A 26337-nucleotide genomic window follows, 5' to 3' on the forward strand; every position below is an offset into this window, starting at 1 on the left:
TGTGGCTCTTCAGGCACAAAGGGCATGAAGGGGATGTGGGATGCAGGTTATACATTGCACAGTGAGCAGAAACCAAACTGAGTGGCTGCTCTTAAAGCCTGCACTTCATGATCTGGTTACACCCATGTCCCAAGGCTGAAAAACAGTATGTCCATTATAATTTTAGGGTCTAATATGATTTGCAAGGATGGCATAGTAAAGCCTTCAAATTAAATTCTTACATTTCCTATATTGAGCCTACTGCTATTTCCTAGTCAGTTTTGAAGTGCCTGGTCTTAAAATCCACTTGCTTCCACTTTCCCACCCATGCGGTGCCACATGGATTTAAAATCTCTTCCTTCAGCTATACCAACTGCAATGACTTGGGTAAGTATGGTTTTAAAAAATCTTTTGTTTTGTGAAAAATCATTTTATTTCATTTACATACAGCCATTTTTGGCATCTGAAGTGTCATACATTCATTGTGCTGTTGATGAGTTAGTCCGCTTTTCTGTCATGCAGTATAATACCTTCTATGTCACCAACATCAATCAGTTAATTAATTTTTTTAAAAATCACATTCATATTACAGGATTCATTGTATCCTAGAATGAGGACTTGTTTTGCATGAGAAAACATCTGTCCAACATTCATGTGGAGCTTGAAAACAGGAAATTCTAACAGAAATATGGCTTACTAAACTTTTTCTGCTTCGGCTGTCTCAAGGAAAGTACTACAGTTCTTATGGCATCACTCAATCTAAAAATAGTAACCTGTTATCTGTTCATAGCCAGTAGTGATCATCTGTGATCACTAACCTTGCTTTTCAGTGCAAGTGCTGACTTGGCCACGGACCAGTACGTTCATAGTAGCATCACTGTTTAAACTGGGGGGGAAAAAAATCTGTTTGTCGAGTGCCCACGTTTGACATAGCCTTTAGTTTAGAAGCTATTTTAAGTTCAAGGAGCTCCTACATGTTGAAAAATTTGGAAAGGGATAAATAAAACCATTTGCTATATGGCTGCCTTCTACCAATAAATTTCTGGATACTGGAATCACTGCTGGCAGGTCAGCGTGCATCTTGCTTACAGACGTGCAGTTAGCCCACTTTTCCATGTGGTAGGTAACTTTCTGTGTGCTTTGCAGATAATATTAAAATTTAATGGGCAGATTCTGAGAAGGTGGGAGTGTTTTTATGAGATATATATATATCAAAGTTGTTGGGTGTTTTTTAATTCTCACATACATAATTTGGAGATACCTATCAGTTACCTTTTTTCTAAAAGAGAAAGATAGTAATTACCCATTGTGGCTGTAAAAAGGCAGTGGTTTATTAGTCAAGTTTTCAGCACTTTTCTATAGAAGGATAAGGCATGGGTTACCTTTAGCAGGTGATCAGAATATAGAGTCAAAAATCCATCTTCTACAATGGTACAGCTGGTACAGCTGCCTCGTATTAATCTTGTGGTAAGCCTGACAGAAATCAAACTCAGAAATTGAAGAAGAAGGGATTTTGCTGCAAGGCACAAGTGTGCATGCAGTTAATTTAATTATTTCAGGAAGCCATGTATACTTTGTTCATTTCAAACCAAAATGCATAATGGTTGTATCTTTCAACTGCTTTTTGTACAATTAATTACAAGATGTTCTTGGCTTGCCTGGGTATCTGATAGGAATAGTATGGTTGATCTTTGCTGAGTCAATTCTTTTCCTTCCCATAAATCTTAAAGACTGTTATGGGAGGATTTTTTTTAGTAGGCCCTTTGTTATAGGAAACTCTACAGGGTGGCATTCAGTGCAGCTCGTTTATTTGATATGTATGTGAGAACATTTGAGACCATAAGTGCACTTATTAATGTGCAGATGGCACTCAGCTGTCTTTCCTATCACACCGGAAGGTTTAATCTCTTCTTTCTTGTAGAACCAGATCACTTGGTAGGCTAAAAGGCAAGTTGGACCAACCTCAATGGAGATAAAATGGAATTTGTGCAGATGGGGGGATGTTCCTGATGATGATTGCTGACAGGGCAAATGTTCTCTCTGTTCTAAAGAAGTATGATATTTTCATCTGGCAAAACCAGTATGTTCTTCTGACTTTCTGTACCTCTTTCAGTATTATCAACTTTCCTGCACAGGCCATTGAAATTTCTCATTCTATTCTAAAATCTGTGCAGAAGAGAGCAACCAGGGAAACCTAGAAGTTGTCATAGTGGCCATGATTTTCTCAAACATCTAAATGAAAAGGGAAACCTAAATGAAAAGTGAAATAACTTGAACATATAAGACCTTTTTAAGGCCCTCCATATTGCCGTGAGGAAGGCTGAGAACTGCTGGAAGCAAGGCAAATCATTGTTAAATGTATCTCAGTTCTTGAACTGACTCTTGTTTTGGATATCTAGTCAATTTTGAGCTAGAGCCATAAGCAATGTGTTTATATATATATTACAAGGAATTACTAGAGTTTGAGGAAAAGCATGACAGAACAGGAAGCCCTTTTCCTACCTGGCCCATTCCTCCATTGCAAATAATCAGTTGATGATATGAACAAAGAATTCACTCCATGAAAAACTGCAGCCTCCCGCAGTTATTGCTTTCCTCACGCTTCCTGCCAGAACAAGGGAATAGAAAGCTTTCAATTTGATGTTGATGTTATTTCCTTGAGTGGTTTTGTTAAAGTGCTGAACGTACAGTTTGTTTGCTAGCAACCTTTGGATTTACGAGTTGCCAGTCCTGGAGATGTTACTGTTTGTCATGCATTTTCCTCCCGATTTCCCTTCTTTATCCTCCTGCCTTCAAACCTTTTTAAAGTCTTTGCATTGCTGATACTGGCTCTGATGCTAACTGGTAGTAATAGAGTGCTGTGCAGCTGTGGCACTGTAGCTTCCCTCTGGATAATGCTGACCACAGACTTAGCAGCATGTGCCAGCTCAGCACATCTTGATAACTCATAATCCCTACCATAGGTTTTTATAGTTTGTCTGGTCTACTGTAAATCTCTAACTCACTGTCATCAACAGAGCTCCTGACCTGATTCATAGGCACCAGGAATTAAGCTCCTGTCACACTCTGTTAGAAGATGACACCATTTATGCTGTGATATTATACAAACAAAAATAGATGCTCTTGAATATAGTAAATCATGGAACAGTGTTAAAGGTCATGCTATTTTTTTGAATCTTGTTAATTAAGCCAAGTAAATAAAAAGAAAGAGAAAAAGAAAGAAAATACAGAAAAATAAACCCGGGCACTAGCCAGCGTGCTGAAGTACAGGCAGGTTAACTTATCTTTTCTACCAACATCGGTAATTTGGGGCAATTTAGTGTGTAATAAGAAAAACATGTACATTACTAAAAAGAAATAGTTCGGGGGGGGGGGGGAGGTTTCCCCTCTGTCTTGCTGTGAATGTATAAGATAGTCCTCAGTCCTATGGCAGTTTGCACTGGTTCTCAGCCACAGGAAGATTCTCTCCCTCTAAGGAAAAAGGACCTTGAAAGAATTAAAAAAAAGAAAGAAAGAAAGAAATTAAATCACTTCTGACGCTTTGACACAGCAGAAATTATATAGGTTGTGCTGTAAAAAGGAGCCCAGTCCAATTCTGTCTACTTCCTCATTAAAGATCAATTTGTCTGGTAATGAGGACTCTAGACAGGGTACCAAAATACCAGAATTTTATTCTAGATCAAACCCTGGCTTTTTATGGGACTTTTGTACTGACGCTTCACTTGTGCTTTTGATTTTTACTGCATCATTTTTAAGTCTGGCCCATTCCTAGCATAAGGTCCCAGGAGGCTGCTCACTGCAGCTGGCCTAGTGGATCTCTGATTGCAGGTAGAGAAGCAGGATGCTGCAATAAAATGAACTTGATCTTTGGTGGCTCTAAATAAGACTGAATGATCAAGTTGCTTTGAAAAAAAGATGTAAAAGTGCACGACCTAACTTTTATTCAATCATTCAAAACTTTTTGGCCTTGTAACACAAATATAGACATTTTCAGTGGAGAAAGTAAAGTGTTTTGAATAGATGTGGGATATAATAAGACCTTGATCTTCATAGAAATATTTTTGTATTTTTAGCTATCATATTTGCCAACATGAAACAAATTGATAATTAGTAGGTTTCTTAATGTGGTGGTTTGGGCTTGGCTCCGGGGCAAACTAACCATCTTCAGCTCCGGGGGAAAAGAACGAGTGAACACACGACACTTGATTTCATAAGACTAACTAAACAATTTCTTGGTATACAAACATGATTCAATGAAAGAGACCTTGCTTGAGGGAGTACAAGTTTCTTTCTGAGAACTATACGGATTCCTAGTTTGTGTTTTTTTGGTAAATGGTGATGAAACTGTAACTGCTCCTCCAGCTGTATTTTCCTGAAAAAATATGTCTGATTGACCCAGTTATCACAAGATGCTCAGAAATGTATTATTATTTCAGACAGCTCCCAATCCCCCTAACTCAAATGTCTTCATGATCAAATTTCCAAATTGTGAAAATCTGATGAGTAAAAATATGTGAAATTGCAAAATGATCACAGAGAGATGGAATAATATTGTATTTGTAAGAGAGGAAACTGCGCAGAGACCAAGTTACACTACATCTGTTGCATGTAACTCTTTTGACTATATAAGTAGCTGTCATCTGAAAACCGGTTTGTGAAGCAAGTTAGTTATTTTAGTTCATGTGCAGAGGAGCTGGCAGAGAAGGGAACAAATACCTTACGGTACTACCTATTCTCCTTCAGGCAAGTTCAGTGTAATTAGTAAGGACTCAATGGGCCCACACAAGCCCTTTGGAAGACTTTTCCCTTTTGGCTGTGATAGAAGGGCACTGGCACACAGAACAGTGAGCACTGTGTCTTGCCCTGTCTATTGTGTTGTCAGTCTAGGATTTCAGTTCCTACAGATGATGATCTAGCTTCTTTCATTCTTATTAAGTTCACTTGAGGAGGTTTAGTTTGCACTTTGAATTGTAGAGGTATATCTTGTCATTAAAATAACTTTACTGAAAATTTGGCCCCATTTGACCTCTTAGACATATTTTTCCTCTAATAGTGTCAAGATTAGATGACGTAGCATTTTAATTTGTCATAGATATGGCCTGACAATATCTATAAAATCAAAATACTTAACAGCATAATTCAGTATTCTAATTCAGTGGCTTATCTGTGCTGTGATACGTATGATCTATAGCACTTCTATCTATATCTCTAAGGCAAATTGGTGCCAACTGACGGTGCTAAGGGGACATGGAAGGAAAGACAGCCACTTCTCTGGTATGCATTTCTTCTAGCCTTAGGATACAGCAGACCTCTGTGTGAACTCTCTAGTGCTCTGACTGCACTGATCAGAAAGAAGATCCAGCAGTTCCTCACCCCGAAGCCATGCTGAATTTGCTACAGGTTGCTTATTCCAGGGCAGTCAGGGATAACCTGACTGCTGCAAGGGTACCATTGCCTGGATTCTTGGGTAGCCATGTTTCATGTCTTGATAGCAAAATTCCTCAGATTGGATTCCTCTAGCACTGACAAATGCGGGATTTCTAACATATCTCCACAGAAGGATAAATCTCAGTTTCTCTAGAAATCTACTGATAAGGATTGTACCTCAGCTTGGGTCTTTTGAGTTCCCTGCAGAAATGACCAACCTACTGGGACAGGATGGGACAAAAATGTAGATAATTTGTACCCTGTTGTATCTACAATCCTAAACCATTTTAGCCATAACATAGGCAACTGTTAGAATTGATAGATACTGATTTCTTCAATAGAAAACATCTATGGACTACTTGTTAGCCTGATGCATGTTAGCTGGCTAAGTGCTAAAGCTCTGTCACTACTTTAGCAACATTATTGCATATCTTATCTTTATTGTAGAAACAAATTAATGAAAATTATATAGATTAAGGAAGGCAATAATCAGATCCAGTTCTCTTCTGTAATAGAGAAGCTATCCAACAATGATAATTTCCAAATTCCAGTGTGTTTTTCTGTGCTTTCTAATTTGATATTTCAGTGTACTGTCAAGTGAAATTAATTGCAACTAATTAAAAATGATCTAGTTAGGACAATTGGACAATAGTGCCCTGGAGATTGCTTCATTCCCAGAGGTTTTAGTGACTTGCTGCTGCACTGGTTCAAGTCTTCAGAAGGGTGCTATACATCATAATGTCATTTTACATTGTTATTTCTCTGAAAGCAGCAATTTAAAAGAGTCTCCAGTGAACCTTGAGCAACTTTGCACTAAAAAGAAAAATGTTACTATTCAAGATCTGTAAAATATAAAATATAGATTCAAAGAAATCACTTGACATGAATAGTAACTTTAAATTTGTGCCATTATTTGCATGTAATATGTAATGTTGTAGTAAAAGGCTAACAAAGCATTTAGGCTGCTCCGAGGCTCATTGATTTTTCTGCACCTTTGTTCAAACTAGGTCAAAACCAATGTTGGTCTTATTTTATCACACACGTTTTTCTCACATTTGAGACCTGTGTCCTAAAGTGATATAACACAGTTCAAGCCCACAACATATTGTGGCCTACAACTTCTATTTAGAGAAAAGCAATACTCTTGTTTTGGTTTAAATTACCCTAACCAAGCAGCTGGCTAATGTGAACTAAACTTCATAATATACTGAGGTCCCATTTTTTAGTAACTTGGGTGAACTGAGGGCTTAATGGAATAAGGCTTGCTTTCACGTTAGGGTGAAAGCCGGTTATTTAAAGAATTATGAAAATGAACATTGTAACCAGTGCAAACGTGTTAACATGGCTAAACAGCTCATTTGATATTCTGCCTCACCACTATAAGCAGAAACATAGAGCCTACTAAAATTAGATTTTGTCCCAAGTCCCAAAGCTACAAATCTTCCTGTCTCTGCAGCCCGTACTTAGCAAACTTTATTCTGTGAAGAAATAGAGATGCAGAATTGGGGATCGGTATAGTTCTCAAAGAGGAAAAACATAAGTGAGAGGCTATTTTTAGACAGTGATGAGGTTTTTAAACAAACCATATATTGTCCTGACATTTCACATCATTTCTCCACTGTGAAACGTGTTCTATCATAGAAACCACCTTTTTTTTGTAGTGTGTGATCCTTCCTCCCACTACAGCATATCTGGAACATCATCTCCTCTCAACACATTTTGCTTTTCTTAATTTATCTGATTTCTGAACAGGACCATCAATCAGTCTTTGAATAGGTTTGATTCAACACTGTGTTATTTCATTTTTACACAGCCATAATAGCACAAAAATCAATGGAGTTGTACTGACATACAAATGGAGTAATGTATTGGCAGATCAGACCTATTGAATCTGTTTTGCTCACAAGACCATTAAAATTGGTTTTAAAAAACTTCAGCAGTGAGATAAGTAGTTTGTTTTTATACATATAATTCATCCTGTGTTCTGATAATTGTGCTCATACTAATGGGAAAGTGAGGGGATTCTTGACTTTCTTGTCAAGAAACTTTTGAAGACAGTGTGTATTTCTTTGTGTGTATTTCTTTGTACAGCAGTAATCTCTGTCTCTTCCACAGACTGGGAACTGATCACATACACATATATTAATGGATAAACTACAGAACCAAAAAAGCAGAGGCAAAATGCTGGTCCCACTACAGTCAGTTGGAGTTTTACCTCCAACTTTGCTGGAATTATGAATTTATCCTAGGGATCTTCTTTCTTTATTTGTCCTAACTCAGCCACACTAACCAGCATACAGAAGTACATGATTCCATGTAAGCATGGCATTATTATCTTCTTCATTAGATCAACACAAATCTCAGCATTTCTCTGGGACTATCCCAATATCTTCTTGCTAAATGCAAAGTGAGATTAAGCAGACTTTACTTGCAGTATGTTCTGTGCATGCTGAAACTCAAGCTTTGGCAGGCTTCAAGAGAGAGGGTTCCAGAGAGAGTCAGTAGGAATGTTTTGTCCATCAAGATGTTTGAATCGGACAATAAAAGCACTCCAGGCAGTTGTAAGTTATAACCACTAAAAGATACAGAAAAAAGGCAGTCTCAGAGATAACTGAATCTGAAACAATATACTTTTGTTGGAAGATAACTCATGTCACTGCTGCTGCAGTTGGTTTTTCAAAAGTAATCTTTTTCTATTCAAGGTGGGGAAGAAAATCTCTAAAACAAATAAATGACTGGGTGAGAGTTAAAGAAGCCTCACATGCATTAGCCTTTATTTTGTTGATAGATATATTTTGCTCAGAGTGCTGGTAAGAGATCATAGAGTTAAAGGGGGAATGAGTACTCTCTCTTTCTGCTTCTCTCTCCTCCTGTCCTCCTTGTCCTCTTCCTCCCTTCCCCCTTTTTTCTTCCCCCCCACCTCTCTCTCTCTCTGTTCAAATTTTGAACTTGATTCAGGCTGTGGTCTGATGTTCACTGCAGAAACTGCTTTCCTAGCTTAAGACAAAACTCCTGCTGATTTAACCTCTTCCCTTGCCAAAGGTTATTGGCCCCACAGCACTGCAAGATTGAGTGGATTACTTCTAACAGTCTTCTATGGTAGGTTGAACTGCCTTGGCTGACTTTCCAATGAAGTGGGTGAGGATCATTCATGTGCCCACTCTGCTTGCTCTGCAGGATGCTGTGGAGGGGAGCACAAAGCTAGAGGCCCAGCCACCTCTGCTGTGAATACCTGAATGCATCCTTAGTATGATCCTAAGGAAAATGAACGATTTTTAAGTATAGTTTATTACTAAGGTCTCTTTGTGACACTACTTCCATGCCCCTCCTGAAAGAACAGCTCAGGATCTCCTTGATTTTAACCCACTCTGGCTGTCTCTGATGGAACAGGCAGTGGGGGAAAATCTCTGAAAAAATATATCTCTCAGATCCAGCTCCCATTTACTGAACTTAAGAGGAGTTTAGCTGAATAAAGATAGCACAGCTTGATTTGTATTATGATGTTTCAGAATGTCTTATGGTATTTCAGAGTCATTAAGATAAGTCATTAGAATAATTTTACATAATTTTGTATACTACATATTCCAGTGTAGAGGCAGACACACAGAGATTGGATAGGCAGTATATATGAGACATTTCTGTAACTTTAATTAATAAAAATAATAGCAAAATGGTAGCACGGAGTCCTGTTCTTTCAACTTCTCAGTGTAAACCTTCTGGTTTTGTATTCTGGCAAACCAGTAAACAGAAATCTGGTTTTTGCAAACATTTTAAGGGCTCTGTTCCATGAACTACAACACCTGGTGTATCTCAGCTCTCAGTGTAATTTAAACAAACAGGCCATGTAACACATCTCTCTCTCAGTCAAATAAAGCAGACTTGGTGTGCTGCCAATTCTGCTCTCATTTATTTGCTAACCCCGGGTTTTATTTATTCCCTGAATCATCAAACACATTGCAGAGAGTGACGGGAGCAGACAATATTACATCAAATAGCTATATAATAATGTAAATAAAATATGGTAAATAATCAGGTACATTATTTGCCTGTTTTTAATTGCCCCAGTTCATTTTGTGCACTTGAACCAAAAGTATAGTAAATAAAAAAGCTTTTTATGCTGAGCAAAGTTAGAAAGAATATACCCATTGGATACTGATGTCCTGTTACTTAGATTAAGTGAAAAATACCTTTAACAAAAAGATACACCTGGATGTAATACAAAATATCCCACAAAATTTGTTTATTATTGTCTGTGACAGAATCTCTGACTTCAATGACTCAGGAATCAGCCCAGTACTGCCTGGCTGTGGGATACTGTCCTGTAAACAGTAATGGATGTGAGGATCCGTGAAATGCTGGAATGTTTTCCAGTGTTGAGTTATAGTTACTGAGAGGATTTCTGTGATCAGAGGAAGAGAGGAATGAAAAGGGAAAGAGGGGATGAAAGCAATATTTTGAAGTTAAGAAGTGTGAAGGAGATCACTCTTGGTTCCCACAGGGGCAAAGAGTTTATGGTCAACAAACCATTGTGTGGATTAGATATGCAGAACAAGTGTGTAGGTGACAAAGCCTTGCGTTTGTTTAAGGTTTCTGTTTTAATAAGATTTGTCTAGCAAAGGTCTAGCTCAACTTTACATCAGATTGTTTTCCACTAGAGAGTTGACTTAAACCCTCACCAGATGAAGGGTAGGAGCTGACAGGTCAGTTGCTTCTAAAGCTAACTATCAAAAAAGAGAGATTACAATATTTATATCTGTAGTATGCTGTTGAAATACATTTCTGAAAACTGATTCCAAGAAGAGTCTTCAAAAGCAATACACAAATAATGAAGAGAAATTGATGGCCTGAAGACTTTTGTGTACAGTTTCTGACTATAAAGTTCACCAAACACTCACTTTCTTCTGTTTATTAGTTGGCTGGTCCTGATAGGTTAACATGGGAAGAGAAAACTCTACAGTACTTACAGTTGTGCCTTGACCACGTAATTGGAAAAGTAAATGGTTTCCCTATGATCAGAGTTGCAATCTGTGCCAAAATGACTGAACTCCATTCAAAAACCCCTTCTCATGAGTCATTTTGTGGCAATGCTTGTTAAGAGATGGCAAAATACCAGGAATAAAATGATCAGCACACCTCAGGCTGCTAACAGTAACAAAAAAGGCTTTTCCTACTATGAAGCCAGCTCCTCTCTAGAGTCTTCACACTTACACAAGCTTCCTATGCAAGAGTAAGTCAGATTCAGGCCACTCTTTTTTTTTCTTTAAAAATGTACGTCAAGACCCCGATCGATTTATCTCCTGTCCTAAAATGTAAAGGAGTGCTTAAGTTTCCAGTTTGTTAGCTAGTCCCAGTTTCCTTTAGCATATTTCCTTAGAGAAAGAATGTCTGCAATATTTTGCATCTGAAAAAGAATGAATGGCAAGGCATGGTTGCAAAGGCTGGAATTCAAGAATCATTGGCCTCACTACTGAAAGCCATGAATCACTGGCTTGACTGTTCCAGGTCCAGCTCTGGACACCCCTCTGCCTCCTAAACCCATCACAATATATTAATTTGTACTGCAGCTACTCATGCATTGTGCAATACATTCTTTATTGCTCTCTTCTATTCATGCATTGTGCTCAAAAGACACAGCAGATTTTTTCCTGATTTTCTAAAAAAGCAGCAGAGGGCTATGATTCCTCTTAAATTTGAATCGAGTACATGTTAGAGGAAACAATTATTTCTCATCTTCAGAGCAACAGTTAGTTCTCCAGCATTTCAATAGCCATACTGAGTAGGAGAGTATATCCCTTTATTTCTGAGGATTTAGTTCCTTCCTCTATTATGTGGGCTGGGCGAAGAGCATGGCCCTAAGTAGTCTTCATGTGATTTATTCTACATTGACAACCACTTAAGTGGAGGCAAAGCTAGACCCAAAAGGCACAAAGTGATGAAAGCTGGAACTGAAAAATAGCATGACAGTCAAAATTACTGAGTTTCACACAGCCCTTGCTCTGACCATGTTAGAAAACTCTTGGTCTAAAAGGATCCCAGAAAGCCCTCTGGAAACCCAATCCCATGACTTATATGCTCTCCTTAAAGGCTTTTTTCTTTCCCTCTACAAAATGACATTGAAAAAAGCCTTGTGGACTTCACTACTTGCTGTAATTTGACAGCTTTTAGTCAAAATATTTTCCATTTACAAGGGAAGCACTTATATCCCAAACAAAGTTGAATGCACTAACATCTGCAAGTCAGACTGAGCTGGTTGTGGTTGGGTCATAGGCTAGATGGTCCCACAGAAGTGGAACACCTCCGTGGCAGGAGATGGGAAGGGGTATGGAGGAGATGTACTACTCTGGGAACTTCATGATGAATTAACACTGGTGGCTTGGACACTGTTTCCCAGGGACTCGCAAGAGTTGAGATGTCTCTTAATGAACCAAGGCTTTTGTGTTTGCCCAGTTCACTAGACTGGGTGAAAGACTGAAAAGGCGATGCCAGTGCATTACCTGCTGCAGGGGAAGACAGGAGGAACTGATTCTGGTCACTAGGTATGCTATGATTCTTCAAAAGCAAACGGGAACAAAGCACTACTCTTTCCTTCCCAACAGCAACCCTATGTTGATTCATAAAGGCCAGATGCTATCTGATCTTCCCACTGGGATTCAGTTAAGAATGCAGAGCCCGAACGCTCAAGTTCCCTCTGGGTATTATATAAACCCAAAAGTTAACTGAGCTGCTAATAGGAGCATGCATCACACACATAAATAAAACTTGTTTGATGACAAAGGCATTGCTTTGATGGTTGTTTTTCAGAGTAGAATTTCACATTAAAATGAAGAGCTAGGGAATGTCCCTATAAGCTCAAAAGTGATTTTAAGATAGCTATTGCTAATCCATTGAAGCCAATCAGTTTGTGTATTCAAGACCCTTTTATAATCCAAGCGGTACTAAAAAAGTGTTTCCAGAGTTTTCCAGCTCCACTGTCAACAGCTCAGAAATGAGTCATCATGCGTGTGCTTTCATAATCTTCTTTGTGTATGAAGATTCAATAATAAACTGATTTTTTTTTCCTCTGGAATTCAGAATGAAGGAAAAAAAAAGGAAAAAACCAAGGAGCACAGATAGGCCTTTTCTAAAATAAAAAAAAATCAAAAGTAATTCACCTTATTGCAAAAGTTGGCTAAAACTACAAAAACCTGAGTTTTTTCTATCTTGTGTTATCTTTACTGAGCCTTAAATTAACTGAAAGGATCCCTGTGCTTACATGATTTATCTCTGACTATACTGTAGGAGAAAGAAAACTTTGAAAGGAGACTTTAAAGTCAAGAGTGCAATAAACTTTTTTATTGTTTTATGTTTTTATAATACAGGTTTAACAAAGGATGTATTTTCTTTACTCTTCAGTCTGGATTTCTCTCTTTCAGTGTGAGAAGATTAAACCTGAAAGACTGTATTTTGAAGTCCATGCTTATATCACTGTTAAGCTTGCAAATGGGAAAATGAGAGAGGCTACTTTTGCTTGCTCATGAGCTACATGTATTTTGTATATTTATATACAGTGAGTATAAAAAAATGTTTTCTCATTTCCTTAGATTTAAGTTCTGATCTGGTACTGCTCCTTTTGTTACTGTACATAACATACTTCTGTCTCTCTAAATTAGAAGCTCTACCGTCAGTTGGGATGAAAATGAAGGTGTCAGCTACAAAGTTAGGGTTTTCATCTATGTGACCCAACAGTGGCAATGTAGATTACTTATGAAAAGGTGATTTGAAGAAATTATGTGGATCATAAAGAAAGAACCATTTTTTCATTGCATAGGTGCATAAACTTACTATACTTTACATACCAAATGGCCAAAAGGAAAATCAGCTGTCAGGAGTTTTTTGCTATGATGTTCATAAGATCTCTCTTGCCTTGATATCTTTGTTGAACTAATGCTGCCATGCCACTAATTACATATTTAAGGCATATTCCACTGGGGGAAGGGTGTGTGTTTCAATGTATTAATGGCATTATAGATTGAGCTCTGCATATCTAGCTTATGTTACTCCCAGGGCTTCTTAGTGATTTTTTTTATAGTAATATAAATTCTTCACATATTCTAACTAATGCTTCAACCTGCATCCTTTACATTGACTATTAAAAGTGTTCTAGATTTCAAACAATGCAATAACCAATAACTTATTCTATGCTGGTTAATGAGCAAGTAGTGATTATTTTTTTTACTACCTATTACAAACCTGAGCCAAGTTCAAATACTGGAGAGAAATTGGGGCCTACATATCCAGTGTTGCATATTCCACCAACATTGTCATCAGTGCATCATGGTAGTAAAATGCTAATTCCATTTTATGTTACTTTGAATGTCCTTCAGCATACATTTACATGCAGGAGAATCCATCTTTCTTTATCAGTCACTGATGGATACCCCACATCTTCTAGTTGGCTTTTATTCTCCACTATTTCCCTGGTAATAAGTTGTGCATATCTTCAGGTAATAGTATTAGCTTGTAACTGGCAATGTTACTAGCATGAAAACTTTGTTGTTGCTTAAGTAGATTGACTTGAATTGCACTGAACTTAAACCAGGAAACAACACATACATAAAAATGGAGATGTTTTCTGTTCCTAACCTTTTTTAATGGGTTTTTAAAACAGGTTTTTAACTTGTTTGCTTTCTAGTCACTTCCTAAATAGTGTAGTTTATTTTGGATGACTGATTATAGGAATCTTGCGCATGCAACCAAAGCACAGTATTTTAAGTCATGACTTCTTTTCAAGGAATGAAATGATCTTTATATCCTGACATGTTTTATCATTTTTAGACTAAACCAGTTATCTGTGTAAGTTCAGTGTGTAGCCCTTTAAACTGATAGAATATTATCAGGACTTATTAAAAACCAAGCACATCTTGCTCTTACAGCTGTGTTTCAGAGATGAAACAAATGGATGAAAAAGTTCTCTCTAATTGTATCATTAGCTAATGGTATTTTTAATGAAGTCTGTTAAAAAAACTTAAGATGATGTGGTATTGTAGTACTACACATGGTACTATGTGAGTCCCGCTGCTAAATATTATACAAAATTCTCAAAGAAGGTTTTTTCATACAGTTACTAAACTGAGAGGACAAAATATTGGAAATAAAAATAATAGATTTTACTCTTAGCTATCTATTAGCCCCGTGGGACTGTCCTTATCCTTTTAATGGTTGTCCTAATCCATACTCTTAACATGCACATAAATGAGCTATTGCAGACATTCCTGCTGTCTTTTGCCCACTGTATGGTCTTGTTCCTCCGTTTCTTGCAGATAAAAGTGAGGCAATCCACCCTTTTTATTTTTAGACGCTAATTATTTTTGTTCAAGTGATGTTTCTTCCTAGGAATTGGTCTACACAGGAAAATTTTTGTCTGATAGCTATATCAGGGACTATTTTTATTCTTCATTTATTGCACCATAGCTGTGCTGGCAAAACTTTACTTTATATACCACTTACACTACCAGGAAGTTCTGTTGCCAGTTTTGTTTGTATTGCTTGAGAAGCCGGTTTGTTTCTTTTGTTCACCTAAACCATACCCCTTAAAAGACAGTTTGCTTTCATCTTGGCTTTACCTAGTAAACCTTTGTAGGAGTAGACATGTCTAGGAGGTACTAGGACATGGTTTTGGAGGGGTAGTAGCTCAACAACACTGTGCTCTCACTAAGATGTTATGCAGTAGCAGAAAAATCCTATGAGGAAGGTGGAGTTTTTTGTTCTTCCTCATCAGTGATTCTTTTAGTCCTCTAACCACCATCACTGATGAGCACCACAGATGTCTGCAGCCTGTCAAAGATTAAGTAACATGTTATGTTGAGCTTGAAGTATGGGAGCACTGACAGTAAAAAGGACAGTGACAGAAAAGAGAAAGTCTTCACAATCTCAACATTAAAAACCTTAGATAGGAAAAACAGTTTCTTAAGTATTCTTGGTAAGTAATGTGACAATCTAAGTCATAAAATCTTTAAAAGCTCCTTAAAGGTCAGTGGATTCCAGTAAATTTGACATTAGTACTTTGAGGTTTTGAAATTAATGCACTTATTGAAAAATTTTATTACCCTTCTTTTTTCCCTAGTCAATAGATGTGATTTTTACAAAAAGTAGAATTTTGTGGTCTACTTCTTCAAGCTGCCATTATGTCAATCAAAAATAAGTCTGGCTAATAAATTATTTTGGCAAGTAAATTAAATGCTTTTGTGGTTAGTTTAGTGTTTTCCTGAAGCTCCAGCACAGGCCAGGAAGCATTCTGCCTTCTCTCTTAACCAGACTTACTGATTACTGTGTGTCAGCCACAGGCCATCTCTAGTATTGTTTTTGTCTTGCCTGTATAATCTTACGAAGATGCATCTTAACCAACACTGGCTTAAAAACAAATGCAGGAGGCAGTGGTTGCTTTTAAAATTATTACCCCAACCATTTCCCTGGTGAAACATAAACACATATTAAATAACATAACATTAATAATTGCATAAAAGGAATGTTGTAAAAAATAGTTTCAGGAGAGAGAATAAACCATTAATGAATTACTGCATTAGTGAAGTAGTTTGGGTAATAGTTGAGATGTTTGTACTAAGTTGATAAATGCTCTGCAAGTAAATCACTTGCATATATCTTCTTTTCTAGCCTTAGTTCAGAGTCCTTTAGATCTCCAAAGGTTGTAGATAATTTTTGCACCCACTCAGTCAATGACTGGCAATGCGGCATGTAGCCACAGTCATTCATTCTGTCAGTCAGCAGCCCTTGATAATGTGCCTGTCAATATAATTCAGTGCCTGTTCAGGGAAAGTGACACTTTGAATAGTGGACACTTTTCAAAAGCATTCATACAGGGTCAGTTCCATGATAAATAAATATATTTTGCGTTTGGAACAAATAGGCAATACGCAGAAGCGAGAGTCAGAGCAGAAATATACAACCAGTCTGCAGGACACGATAAGCTGCAGTGAAGAGTGAATATCATAAATGCATCTTTGAGGTTTTTTGATGCTGCATTAATGATGAGATAATGGATAATATAGTCTTCAGGATCCTACCTGGCTCAATTGAGCCCTGATCCATGACCGGGGGCACTATGCTCTGCTACACTACAAATGAGATATTAGAATAATAGTATCAATAGTTTTTTAAACCCTATTAAAAAGAAGGAATATTTTCATAGCTGAGTGAAAAACATAGGCAGAAATCTTTAATTACCACTAACGGTGTGTTAAAGAAAGTATTTATATGGCATACAATGTTTAGATTCTAGTTTCTATTAATACAGGCTGAGAATGTGAGGAAGAAATATGTGATAGTGACAGGATTTTTAATGGTACCTCACCTTAAATGCATTTTAAAATATGTAAATCAATAAAAAAATTATTTGTAATAGCAGACTAAGAGTGCTGGTTAGCCTTACTGCTGAATGAAATGTATGCTACAAGCCCTATTACCATACATCGTGGGAGCTGTAGTTAGGATTAATCTGTCAAAAGGGATGGTTTAGTGTTGATGAATATGACATGTGACCATTAATGATGTTGATTTTATCTCCTGAGATTAGCATGATTTACTTCGGATGGATAATAATGTCATTTGCTTGATGCAGTAGATCTGTTTACGAGCTGATTAAATTGTAAGGCCTTGCTTCATTTCATGCTATTTGGTTTACAGCTTCATTACTGCAATCACAAAAGCTGTGGAAATGTCCCACATCCCATGTCACAATAAATCATTGTTTAAGATTGCAGCTATGTATTTTAGCATTTCAGTTTTGCATGGACCATGCATTCCTTAACAAATATGTGATTGGGAATACATTAACAAGATATTCTGGAACATACTGCTGCAGAAATGTAGAAAATCAGCCTGAATCTTTTAATTGAGATTAAGGAAGCACTTGAGTAATTAGCTGTAACAAATTACCTTATTATTTAGACAGTGAAGTAAACGTTTTTGTTGCAAGAATGATTATCATAAATCTGCAGAAAAGTGACAGTCAAACAACCATAAAGGAAACTTGTAAGCAAACTACATTTTCTGCCTATTACCTTTTACATTGAAATAAAATTTATCAGAGACATACTCTAAAAAGAATGTATTTGTTGTTTAGGGATAGTATATGTTACAAGCTATACCATCTGTGATTACTGCACTGGGAAGAAAATATGCATGTAAATCACAAAGAAAAAAGAAGAATCTGTTAATTATAATGGCAAATGCTAATGTTACCATAGTTAAGGCTGTGCCAACGTTTTTATTATAAACCCAGTTATAAAGGATGAAGGAGAGAGGGAGGGTGGCAATCAGCCATCAGAGATTGCTATGTGCTAAAATTTTGTGTACAAAAAGGCACACTTACACCATGTAAATCAGATCTATCAGTGAGACCATGCTCATAGTCTCAGTGAAAGGAGGACCAGGGCCAAACTCTCAGCTTGGGAGTGAGGGTGACTATGTTGTAATAGTTTTTTCACATTTTGCATTAAATGATACTGCTATTTCTATTGTACAAATTTAAAAAATATTGCATTTATCAGTCAATTGGGACCATTCAGAGCTTGTGGCTTACCGGTAGCTGAATTTGATAACTGGATTAAGTCTTGGTTCATGTGCTCAATTTTAATGAGTTCTTCTAACTTTGAAAAGCATACATAAATAATTAGCTAAGTTGGGTGTCTTATTGCAATAGAATGCAATTTTTTTAGTTCTTTCTACTTCTTTTTTTTTTCTAAATCCCCCCAAGTTGGTTCTCAGTGGATTTCATGGAAACATCTCAAGTTAGTTTACATGTGAATTCTGCTGTGTTATAATATGGTCAAATGTGAGTGTGAACTTAACAGCAGATTTGTGAACCTTTTCCCCTTGGCAAAACTCCCCTCTCACCTCAAAATGTTTCATCTGGCAGATGAAGAAGTGGGAACCACAAGAGGAACTATACTCATGTACATGTATACATATATACAGGCCTAGAATATCCAAAGATTTCCAAATGTGTTGCAGCAATGACGATGGTCAAAATTTTTTACAAATGATTCATGACCTGGCTTTTCTGGTCAGCCAACATGAGACGTTTTGAAAAGCCAGGCCTTTTTCCTCCTTTGTTTGTTTGTTTCTAACGGTTGATGCGCAAAGCATTCTGCAAAGGAGATTCTTTCAGGAAAGCTCATACTTTGGATTTGGAAAGAGGAGACAACTCTAATGCTTGCAACTTAATTCTATCTGGTAGTTTGGGGACAGATTTACCAAGTCAATTTAATTTTCCAATACATTGTGGCTGCTGGGCATAGATCTTCTATCCCTGCCTTTTTTGCCGAACCAGTCCCTGTTGACATTCATAAAATTAATGAAAAGGTTTTACATGTTGAAATGTTGATTTTGCCAGCAACATTTCAACTAATCAAATGAAAACAGTGATAAATATTTTCTCCTGTTTTCTAAATAGCTCTAGACCTGAATTAATGAAAACATATCCTTGAAAATAAATGGATGCCTAAGTTTATTTTTCACAAAGAATAATTTAATTGCTATGACAAAAAGAAAATGCAAAAAGAGGAAGCCACACTTTGAATCTTCATTGCTTCAGAAAACATTTGGTAATATATTGCATCCCTGCTTAAGTTGGCTGAAATTTTATTACCACAGTTTCACAGTTTTATGTTTTATAACTTTGAAATTAAACAAAACAAAGGCTCCCTCTCTTGATGAGCTGCACCTTTTGACAGCAATTTGGTTTCCAGCCAAGAAGAAAATACAAAGGCAGAATTTTTCAGGGTGCACATTCTTTCACTGATATTCCTGTTGAAACGCAAAGAAGAATGCCCTTGAAAATCCCAGCTGCTGGCTTCAGTAAAAATATATAATTTTACCACCCACCTGCCAGTGATGGTTAATTTAGTGTAATTTATGCACAGTAGAAAATCCCTTGCTAGCACTATGAGGTGCAGAGGCTATCAACCAGGCTGATAGTAGGTTTGTGGAAAAAGACCCCTTTAACCTGAACAGCTGAAGTCATCTCCATGAACTTTAGTAACCACTGTTCATATTAACAATGACAAAAGTACTAAGGACATGTAATTTCTTAGTTCCCATACAAATTGTCCCCAGTCTGCTCTCTACCATTCCTTTGACTCTGTCATGTTTGAGGAATCTGTTTAAATAGAACTAATGAATCCTGGTTGATGCTTTGCGGTTGTTTTTCTGAAAATGGAGGCACCGTGTAATGCATATGTGTCTACCTTACTGATAAAGCTGCTACCATGGTATGAGTGAAGAAACTATTTGATCTTTGTGACTGAGCCCTGAATAAACAATTTATATGTTCAGAAATTTGATGGCTGCTGGAAGATGGTTCATCAGTCTTCTCTGCAGGTGCCTTCAAGTATGACAATTATTGAAATTGCACAGGAAAAAAAGATGAGTTTAAAATTTTTCAAATGGATGCAATTAAGGGACAGAAGTTGATTCTCTGACTGGAAGAGAGGAAAACCTGTGCAATATTTTGCCACTGGAGAATTGCTTTATCTGCAGGTCTGTTCACTGTTAAAGGAAGCAAACTAACCTGAAAATAATAATTAAAAGAAAAAAATTGGTCTACAGTAGAAGGATCCTGGGCAGCTTTAGGCCAAAGAATTCTCAAGACTGATGTTGAATATATACACAAGAGAATATATTATTTCTCTGGCTTTTCTTTTTTTATCTCATACTTCTACATAGAATATTCTTAAAGCTAAGGCAAGTCTGCAGATGTAGTCAGTGCATTTGAATATCTAAATCGTTTATTCCAGGTCATCAAAATAGCTGGAACTGTTGGGTACCAAGAAAACTGGTATTTTGGAAGCAAGAACTCCTTATGAGAACTTCATTGGATTGCAGATTTTCAGTGAAAACTGAGTCCAGTGATGTGTTAGCATTTTTCTGTTTGAACACTAATCCTAATAAGGATAATTTCCCAAATTTAGGCCACTAAAAAAAGCACTGAATTTTCCTCCAGCAAACAATTTATGTTCATGAAAGAACTTGCTCATGTCAGCAGAGTTGAGGAGGCATGTACTGGGAAGACATTTGCTTTAAGAGATTCCCAGGAATTGCCACATGCTAAGTCCTTGACTGTTCTAGAAGGCATCCAAATGGCTGCTGAGGAGGGTCAAAGTTGCAAGCAAAGAAAATCTACAAGGCAGTGTGCATGCATGTACTTGCATTATGTCCATTATGAGCCTCACTATAATATTTAGAGTGTGCTCAATGCCACTTAGAGCAGTGAGTTCTGAGTAGCTTTAGGAATCAGAACCATGTGTTCTCTGAAGAAATATAGATTCCTAAAAGATATCTTAGATTTCATGATGAGCGAAATCTCTGTGATGATGCAGATTTTCTGTATTACCAGGGCACAGAATTTTATTGAGGAGCTCCTGCAATAAGTGCAGCTAGCTAAAGAATATGAAAAGAAATAGGGGCAGACAATTTGTTATTTTCTCCCTTCATAGAGTTCAAAAATACGCTTTGGAAAAAGCAATTGTGCCTCCTTCAATTATTGCATTACCTCTAACACTGAGACTGCTGTAGTCAAGCCTTTTAATGAACAAATTTTACAGAATTTAGGGTCTCTGAAGTGCAAAGCCACAACAGAGTTTGGCTCTTAATGTGCCATATGAGCATTATGCTGCTTGCTTTCTCTGTCAAAGCTGGCATGTATGAGAATGCAATAAAAGAAAAACTATTTCATTCAAAATTAAATGGTCACATCCAATTAAAGACTGAAGTCTGAAACTGTAAGATCTATTGAAAGTTTCTTTCTGTTTTAGAGGAAATGTACCAACTGCTAATGGAGGAGTTACTCTAAACGATTGGCTACTAGTTAACTATTATGCATTCTAGCAGGATTTGTGGCTGGATTTTTTTTTTTTTGGTCATTCCTCCTCCTCAGAAGACCTGGAGAAAAGAACAGAAAACTACTGAAAAGGTTTGCGTGGTCTTTTATCTTTTGAATCAGTGTCATACTAACAAAAAGATGTTTTGAAGTCTTTAACCATTAATTGACTAACTCGTTTTCTTTAGACATAAAACTTGTCAAGGTCTTGATTGTTGTGAATCCATGGTGATAGGTTCTGGCTGACTGCCTAAGTACAAGGTCTCTGAACACCAGAATAACATTTTTTGAAACAATTTGGGCTTATCCTCTGTAATGCCATTTAAACAAACTTAATTGACTAAAACTTTCATTTTTGTGCATTCTGTATGAGGTACTATTTGCAAGGAGAGGCCTTTTAGGAACAGATACTAAATGACAAAATCTGACCTCTACCTAGCCTTAGATTTCTCAGTTCTTGTTTATTTACACAAAATAAGCCAATATGAACTGCATTAAAAATTCACTTTAAGCAGAAAACCTCTTATATACTCTTATTTTCTTTTGGTGAATAACCTTAAAATGGGTCCAAACTGAGATTTTATGAATAGCTTAAAATTTACACATTTCTGCAGTAAGACTAAGCATTATCTTCAGGTAAGTGCCCATATATGTCAGTCAGGAAGCTTGTTCTATATGAAATGAATAAAAAGTTTCAGACAAAGTTAAGACTGTATTTTTATTTTTTTTTTTTAGTGAAACTACTAAGAAGATACTCTGGAATGATTTTCTTAAATGTTGAGTTCTGGGCATATGCAGAATTATACATCCATCTCTACAGGTTAGTAATTTGCATTTTCTACTCTTTCACTGGCAAAATAACTTGGGTTTGAATAGAAGTAGTATGTTAGATTTAAATAATATACAGGAATGATGAAATTGTGCTTTAAGACTTTTTTCAGAGAACATGACAACTCTGAGATGACAGTTTTGTCTCTAGGAAGTTCTTTGAACATCACAAGGTAAAATTCTTGGCATCTCTAATGAGTTTTGAATGGCCCACATGGCGTGAGTTGGTGGGCCAATAGACAATACTCTACACTGTAGTTGTCAGGGCCCTCACAGCTTTAATAGACCCTGAAGGCCCTAAACAGCTTCACTGAGGGTCTCCCCCAACCCCTGCCCACAATCTCTGGGGATTCCTCAGTCCTCAGTCCGCGCCTGAGTGAGATCATAGGGAGTGTCAGTCTCCAGCCTGGCCATGGGCCCCATTGCTCCTAAGCTCCACCCATGGGTTGATGGCCTTGGCCTCACTTTGTCACCGTGGACATCCTCAGAGGTCATGACCCCAGTTACACCTACTGGGTCTGATCTGACCCGCAGATAGACTGACAGCTTGACCTTGGACCTGCCTCACCACCACAAACTTCTCTAATGGTCTGAATCTCTAATATCAGCTGTTAGCTCTGGTCCTGCCCTGCTTCCTCACTGGGACAGCCAAGACCCTGCTGGCTGTGGCATTGCCCTTGGCTCCCTATTCCCTGTCAGAGCATCTGCCCTTGCTGCTTCCTGACAGTAGTGCAAAAGTTTTTATCTTACCAAAACAGAACCAGACATCAGCCTTTACCCTGCTGTAGTCAAGGGGTGACTTCCAGTGTTGTTGATGATCCTTTTTTTAGGGGGGGAGAATCACTAAGAAGCCCATCCACTGTTACCAGTGTACTTGTTTCATGAGCAGAGGATTTCTGTTTCAATTTCATTCCCATAATAGCCACAGAGCTTTAACATAAACATCCCATTTTCGTTTTCTTTGCAAGAATAGTCTAAGAAAAGAGAATTTTAGCCTGAGCAGTTCTGTATTGAGCTAAAAATGACATAGCTGAGTTGGGACTTGGTCTTAGCAGGCATATTTCACTACAAAATCTAACTACAACCTGGAATAGAGTGGAATAGTCATTTCTGTCTCTTGGATGCATAGAAATATTGCAAACCGAAGTGTTAAGCTGCCACTATACAATCAATTTGCCAGTTATTCCTCCTAAGAGAATGCAACTATTATTGGAGTTTATAGGTAGTATGGAAATCTTTCAGATTTAAGGGATTTTTATTATATTTATTTTTAATTGACTTCAGTTTTGCTAACCAAAACAGAAAAACAACAAAAAAAGAACAAATCTCAATCTTACTTGAACACAATTTTAAATGGAAAAACGTTGTTCCAGTTTTCAATTCATGGAACACATATTCAAAAGTATATTTTACCTTTAAAAGTTTTGTAGATACTTATATACATATATGAAGTCATATTTTTGCTATGCAGAATTTGGTTTTCTTGACTTCTGCATTTAAGTAACCACTTTGCTGTTAAAAGGCAAAATGAATGATGTGGCAGTGAAGTTTGTGAATCAGCTAATAACATGATATATTCACAAACAGAGAATGTTTTTAACATATCTGAAATAGTAACTCTGAGGCTGTACCAACTTTGCTAAGTCCATTATCTCAATCAATAATGCTTGTATATATGATACTTAAAATGTATTATTTAATTATTGTTCATAATAATGAACATAATTGCTTAACTGCAAAGGCACTGAGCACCATTCAGCATGAAAGGGCAGTGTCCTGAGGCCAACTTTTTAATTTATCTGAACTAGATGAGACTTTCTGAATAATAGTGTATCTTGCCACTGTTTACAGAAGCAAGTCTACTGAGCACAAAGCTTAACTACAGAGTTGCAGAACAGTAGAAGAAGGTATGTTTGTTTGAAGGAAAAATGGTGTTGCCAATGATGCTAAGATGTTGAAGTGTACAGTGATTTTTATCTTGACATGGAGCATCTGTACAGCTGAAAATTAGATGCCAAGTCAAAATTACTACTAAGAAAATGTTCAAGACCCAGTACCAACAAGAAGAAAGCATCTGCCACCACTGAAAAAAACAACGTGTAATCCTTTTAGGGCTGTGTGCCCCATCTGCACAATGAGTGGTAACCTGTATGAAGGAATAATGAAGGAATGTATTGTGCTGTTGTAGCATACTGTTTATTTACTGTTGGTTTTTTCCTAACAATTTATAAGATTTCTATGGTATAACTTCGTGACCCTTCCTTTTTTCTCCGAGAACTTACACCATAACATATTTTACCATTAAACCAGTTTATTAAAAATAATTGTTGAAATACTAAATACTGTAATGAAAAGCATTACAAGAATCCCCTCTACCAGAACTAAATGACAAAGTTGAAAAAATATGTGTTAAAGGAACGTTAATAACCAGCAACACAGTCTCACCAGTAGTGGCAGTGGAGAGCTGGGTGGTTGCATGGGAATTAGTGCAAGTGGGAATAGCTGTTTGCTGCACAAGTTCATGGACTTGTTCCTCATGTGTCAGTCACTGCACAGCTGTTAGTATGAAGGACGACCTACAGGTACCCATGGATGTTAAAGCAGGGTTCAGCCATTTAAGTTATTGGGTCAGTAGGGTAATACACCAACTCCCATCAGTTCTGCTCCTTCATCTCTGGTTCAGTATCAGAGAACAAAGGGGCTGCAATTTCATCCCTGTTGTCTCACTTCTCTTTTTCTCTTTCACACTTTTCAGTTCTTCACTGAATGAGAGGTGCTGGTTCAATCTGCATTACAAATCTTTAGGCATTTTTCCTATAGTTCATCCAAGAAAAATTTCCCTGTTGGTTTCCCATCTGCTCTACAGTAATCTGGGTGTTTGACTCAGGCCTGTCTAAGGTAGAAAGTTCTACCAAAGCAAGGAAAGAACAAGGGGGGTTTTTATCATTGGAAAGACAGAAAAAGTGTTTCCTTCTACACTAAGCAGCTTGCAAGGCCAAAAGTTGATAATTTTACATAATTAATATTTCTTTATTTCATCTCTGATCATTCACTTGTCCAAAAGCTGTTTCAGGCCAGTTTACTAACTCACAGACAGACTAGTAATTATTGTAGATTTAAGACACCTAAACCCAAAGTACTGTCAGATGTGGCTACTACACAAGGGGATCAGACTAAAAGGCTGACACATTGCTACTATTTCAGATTAGCAAAGCCTTGGATGCAGGCTTCCCTCCATCATTCCTAAAATAATGCTAATCCCTAGACCTAAGGGTTTGCAGTTCTATAGCTGGACAGCACCTATACTAAAAGGATTTTCCGTTGCTGCCGTCTGCTTAGCAGATTAGTTATAGGAGGGAACTCTGTAGAAAGGCCATGCTTAATCTGCACAGAATCTTCAGGTGTCTTACCTTTTTCCTGTGTGAAAAATTCTCAAGTATTAACAATTAGCAGTGGAGAAACATTTAAATTATGCCTATATTTTACTAGTCTCCATTTTTCCCTTCTGAAAAGGGAAAGACCAGTGGCACAAGCCACTAAGGAACTTCTTAATTTAATCTTTAATTTAACTCACTGTGACACAGCATAGATTATGCCATAAAGCTAGCACTAGTGAAACTGCATTTAGCACTTTAGCAGTAAGACAAAGCTATAGAGTGAAAGTGTATGAAGAAGTATGTACACATTTCTCCTATAATTACAGTTTTGATGTTTTTCTTTTACTTAGTTTTTTTAAGTAATCAGCTCGATTATAGCTAGAAATAATTAGGTGGCTTTTAAAAACATTTACCTTGATTTGAAGCCATCTTTGCCCACTTTAACTTTGCAGGCTAGGTTATGATGTAAGAAGAGTGGTGCTGAGGAAGTAGCATGCCTTCTTCCCTCATGAGGTTAAGGAATTTCATAGTGTGATACACCATAAACAATGACTGTGAATCACATTCCAGAAAATCCTCCGAAGTATAGGTGAGTTAGTCTAGATTCCCTAATTCTGCCTTGGACCATTCCTTTTATGTCTTAAAACTCACACTGTGCTGTTAGAGACTTTTCACTGGAATCTTCATGCTGATTGAGGGGTGACGAAGGAGATGGTAGCACCTTCATAGTCCTTTCAGCAGAGACAGGAAAGAAATAAATTTTAGAACTGCTTTGGTCATTTTATTATGCAGAATTTGATGCTGAGATTTTTAGTTCTTTCGAGCTGAAGACAAACCAGTTATTTTATCACC

The 26337-nt window shown here is 37.2% G+C and overlaps 1 long non-coding RNA gene across 1 annotated transcript in view; it reads left to right on the forward strand.

Moving 5' to 3' along the window:
* LOC116790227 overlaps positions 1–24015 on the forward strand; it is a 92769-nt gene extending 68754 nt beyond the window's left edge. Inside the window, exons 3-5 of the long non-coding RNA XR_004358293.1 lie at positions 12765–12952; positions 22016–22100; positions 23960–24015. This is a non-coding gene — a long non-coding RNA (uncharacterized LOC116790227). The remainder of the gene's footprint in view (positions 1–12764; positions 12953–22015; positions 22101–23959) is intronic.
* Positions 24016–26337: the final 2322 nt, after the last annotated feature.

This window comes from Chiroxiphia lanceolata, chromosome 8, assembly GCF_009829145.1.
Source record: "Chiroxiphia lanceolata isolate bChiLan1 chromosome 8, bChiLan1.pri, whole genome shotgun sequence".
Taxonomy (NCBI): domain Eukaryota; kingdom Metazoa; phylum Chordata; class Aves; order Passeriformes; family Pipridae; genus Chiroxiphia; species Chiroxiphia lanceolata.